Raw genomic sequence first — 5,471 nt, forward strand, 5'->3', positions numbered from 1 at the left:
GGAAAAACAAGAAATTTCGCTGGAAGAGAATCCGCCCGGATTCCCTACAATCCGCCCGGATTCCCCTGCCACAATCCGCCCGGATTCCCTACAATCCGCCCGGATTCCCCTACCTGAATCCGCCCGTCCCGACACCAATCCGCACGGATTCCTCCACAGCACAATTTCGTCTTCTCCAAGCTACAAAGAAAGAAGCCCTTCCTTCGAAAAATACCGGCTCCTCCCTGCTCTAAACTCAAAAGTGTAATTACTAAATTAGCCTTAGTTAACCCTAAATGCATCCACCTATTTTCCACTATAAATACCCCATTTGTAATAATCAAAAGACACAAGTTTTTAGAGTAGAAAATCCTTCTTTAGATTAGATTAGGAGTAGATTAGAATAGATTACTCTTTAATCTTTCCACAAATTACACATTAATCTCTCCTTAATTATTGTTCAAGTTCATTATTCAAGTTTATTATTGGGTAATTAGAAGATTATTGGGTTTATTGGGAGATTGACAACCTTCTATCAATCATCAAGTTCTTCTATTATTATTTGCATTATTATTTTGGAATCTCCATAGGTATAATTCTCTTAATCCTTGTTTTAATTATTGTTAATCTTTCTTGCTTGTTCATCATGTTTGGCTTTGTTAGTATGATTGACAACCTTATTAACATGTTAAACTTGATCATGAGTGAGTAGTTTCTTAGCTAGGATTAATGGGTAATTAGGGGAAACCAACATGGGGAATGATTCATGCTTAAATTAATATGCTTTCATGGTTTATTTGCTTGCTTGTTTTGATCTCAACTCATGCACATGTTATGTTTGATGAAATGTGAGCCTATGAATCCTTGCATTTTTTACCCATCACCTATCTTTTCAATGAGACTTGTAAGATATAAACCAACTCGAGTCTCATTAGACCATGCATGTTGTTGAGTAGGGAAGATTAAGTCGACTTGTAGGTGTTGTACAATCTAATCGATTCGGCTCCGGGACCCAAACTTTCCTAGGATTGTAAGATATAACCCAACTCAATCCATCACAACAATAATTGCTTGCTTATAATTTGAGAACATGTTTGTATGATCAATTCCCATGATTCCCCTATGACCCCATGATATCCTAGTGCGTTTTAATCAATTGTTTACATCTTTCCTCTTGTTGCTTGTTTATTGCCTTTATTAGATTAGAATCATCAACCCATTATAATTGTGAAAACCCCAAGCATAACCATAACTAGATTGAATAATTTGAGTAACCACCGTCCCATGGATCGACCTCGACTTACCACTAGCTAGTTGTATGTTGAGTATTATAAATGTGTGGGTTAATATCCGTATACTACCCTTAAATTGCAGGACTATAACGTAAATTTAAACATGCAATTTATAGTCATAAAACGATAAAGACAATAGAAACGATAAGTGTATAGAAATCAACCTCGGGTCCTTTAAATTGTGGCGTAAAGAACGAAAATCTAAGCGATTTCCTCCTAACCGTTGCACCCAAGACTTTGTCCGAGATATGCCCTTGTGCTAGAACAGTGTTCTCCGATTGCCTTGCAATATAGGGAGAACTGATGTGGGTTTTGCTTGAGATGTGAGATCTCGGTTTCTACAGAGAAGAATGCTCTTCGAAACCCTAAATTTTTAGCAAGAATGAATTAGGTTAGACAAGAGGAGAAAGCTCTCCTTTTGTCTTGGTGATTCTCGGCCAAACCGAGTGAGAGGAGCCCGTATGGGCTTTTCAATTTCTCTTCACTTAAACTCGCGGTCCGGTCCATCACTCGCTAAGTGTATATGACGTGGTCGATTATAAATCTGTTATCGGTTATCGGAAATTAAGGCATCGGCTAATAATTCGGGTTAGTTTGAATTATTAATACGTGTCCGACAAAACAGTATTGTATAATTATTTTAATATACATTTAATTAAATATAAATCACGTATATTTAATTTTACGAATTAATCAGTTAATTCGCCTTAGCCCATGATATTTAATCCGTATTAAATATAATATCTCAACATCACATATTTGACTAATTACTTAGTCAAATAACTCGGACTAACTGGTTAGTCAATTTTGGCATCTACATGACAGTATTTTCATACCGTCACATCTCTCGAACGTATCCTATAGGTGTGACTTTTAGGGACCAGTTGATCACCGCCATCTGTATGACAATAACGTCAAACTTATCTAGCAAGCCAACCGTTATTGATAAACGTGGATCAACTGATAATAATACCAAAGTATGCCCTTTGATCCTTTTAGAGGTTTATAAGTCCTTGCACTAACTGTTAAGGACACCAACCCCAACAAGCTCCCACTTGTCCGTACAAGTGCATGTGCAATGACGTTATCCGCACTAACTGGAGGACACAAGCTCCAACAAACTCCCACTTGTCCGTACAAGTGTATGTGCGATAACCGATTCTCATATTCATTTAAAATCTCTCCCACTCAATGTAAAACAATTTGCAGATCTGGATCCACAAAGGTCGTATTTTACAATCGATCTGTATCTAGAGTGGTTTCCCCGACTAGAGAGTAACTTAACTGATAAAACGAATCCGTATCCGAGCATGGCCATGCATTTCGATTCTGACTCCTCGAGTGGCCCTGAGAAATATCGAGTACCTGATAAAGGCTGAATATTTCCTTCAACTCGACTCCTTCCGATCTAAGCACAGCATGAAATGACCCAGAAACAATCTACTTGGCCCCCTGTTACGGATGACCGTGAGAAAGAAACCAAAGTCACCCAAAATCTGCCGTAGTCTCAAGAGACAGTCGATAGTCAAGAGATTCGACTCTTAGAATCACTATGGAGGTCCTATCCACGACCGGGCAACGAATGTTATAAAACATTTAGGACTCCACGTCGATGTCACAATAGTGTCCTACGAAATATCCGTATAAATCGCCTCTGTGATTGGTCAGTCAACCGGTTGACTTATGGCTCGTTGAACCCACCATCAACCAACGTCACGAATAATTGCCGAGTTATCACTCATGTGGGCAAATAAGGACTAACAAGATATGATGTTTGTTCAGTTCACTTTGTGATGTTCAAAATTGTCGTACAATTCCACATGAAAAACAAAATATATATATAAAATATCAAAACGATGATGTTGTATAGAGTACAAAAGCGAATGAATCTGATCCATCAAAGAGTACTACAACTTAGGAACACGTTTTATTCCCATGGAATTGACGTGCCCTTCATGCTTATCTTGTCGTAATGCTTTAGTGAGAGGATCTGCTATGTTATTGTCAGTAGCAATCTTTTCTATCACTACTTCCTTTTGCTCCACGTAATCCCGGATTAGATGAGCTTTCCGTTGTACATGCCTAGATTTGTTGCTAGACTTCGGCTCCTTAGCCTGGAAGATGGCACCATTATTGTCGCAATAGATGGTGATCGGGTCATTCGAACTAGGCACTACAGAGAGCCCATGTAAGAATTGACGCATCCATATCGCTTCCTTTGTTGTTGCTTCGACGCGGCATAGTACTCGGACTCGGTCGTAGAATCTCTTTATGTAATTTGTTTCGAACTCTTCCACCGACGGCAGCGCCATTAAGAGTAAAAACGAATCCGCACCGAGATTTCGAGTCATCTCGATCCGTTTGGAAGCTAGCATCTGCGTAACCGGTTGCGCATAGCGTTTGAGAGCCTCCATAAGTCAATGCCCAATCTTTAGTCCTCCGTAGGTACTTAAGAATGTTCTTGACAGCCAGCCAATGTGGTTCACCTGGATGCTGTTGGAATCGACTTGTCATACTCAATGCATATGCCACGTCCGGACGTGTGCATATCATGGCATACATGATTGATCCTATAGCCGAAGCATAAGGAATCCGCGTCATGCGCTCTTTCTCTTCCGGTGTCTCTGGTGCCGAGACGCTCGATGTACCCCCGGAGACATAGGAAGGAACCCCTTCTTGGAGTTAGTCATACTTGAATCTCTCTAGGACTTTGTCTATGTAAGACTCTGATCGAGAGATAACATCCGTCGTGATCTATCTCGATAGATACGGATGCCTAGAATTCTCTCGTGCCTCTCCCGGATCTTTCATCCGGAAATGGTTCTTCAACCATACTTTCACCGAAGTTAAGAGAGGTATGTCATTCCCAATCAGGAGTATGTCGTCAACATACAATATTAGGAAGACAATCTTGCTCCCACTCGACTTGATATATAGACATGGTTCCTCGACCGATCGAGTGAATCCATTGTCTTTTATCACTTGGTCGAAGCGATGATTCCAACTCCTTGATGCTTGCTTAAGTCCATAAATGGAACGCTTAAGCTTGCACACTTTCTTAGGATGTACTGGATCGATGAAACCTTCGGGTTGTACCATGTACAACTCTTCCTCCAAAAAGCCGTTTAAGAAGGCGGTTTTCACATCCATTTGCCAAATTTCATAGTCGTGAAAAGCGGCAATCGCTAAGATAATCCGAATGGAACGCAAAGATAACTACGGGTGCAAAAATCTCATCGTAGTGCAAACCTGGCACTTGGGTGAAACCTTTTGCAACTAGTCGTGCTTTGTAGATATCTTGCGACCTTCCACGAGAATGCTTTATCTTGTAAAGCCATTTGCATTGAAGGGGACGAACCTTAGCCGGTAAGTCAACAAGATCCCACACGTTGTTCTCATACATGGAGTCCATCTCGGATTGCATGGCCTCAAGCCATAGCTTTGAGTCGAATCGGTCATGGCACCTTTATAGGTTGCGGGTTCACTACTCGTTAAGAGTAGAACGTCATCTATGTCATGTTCCTCGACCATACCGATGTATCTGTCCGGAGGAATAGAGACTCTTCCCGACCTCCTTGGTTCCTCGGAATGTTCACTGCAGCGGGATTGAAGGAATAGGTTCCTCCAATGGTTGCTCGGTGTTTGGTTCTGGAATCTCCGACAAGTCGAAGGTTCTATCACTCTTTGCATTCTCGAGAAATTCCTTCTCTAAGAATGTCGCACTAGCCGCAACAAAAACACGTTGTTCGGTTGGCGAATAGAAGTAATGACCACGTGATCCTTTAGGATAACCTATAAAGTATGTCTTGACCGATCGCGGGCCGAGCTTATCTTCAGGTCTCCACTTGACATAAGCCTCGCAGCCCCAAACCCGTATAAAGGACAAGTTAGGGACCGTTCCCTTCCATAGTTCATATGGAGTCTTGTCAACAGCTTTAGACGGACTTCGGTTAAGTATTAGAGCGGCTGACAAAAGAGCATAACCCCATAATGAATCAGGTAAAACCGTGTGACTCATCATGGATCGAACCATATCAAGTAGTGTTCGATTTCTCCGTTCGGACACACCATTCAATTGAGGTGTTCCAGGTGGAGTTAACTGTAGGGCAATCCCACAGTCCTTTAGGTGTTGATCAAACTCGTGAGAAAGATACTCGCCACCACGATCCGAACGTAGTGTTTTAATCTTTCTACCTAATA

This window comes from Silene latifolia, chromosome 10, assembly GCF_048544455.1.
Source record: "Silene latifolia isolate original U9 population chromosome 10, ASM4854445v1, whole genome shotgun sequence".
Classification (NCBI taxonomy): Eukaryota; Viridiplantae; Streptophyta; class Magnoliopsida; order Caryophyllales; family Caryophyllaceae; genus Silene; species Silene latifolia.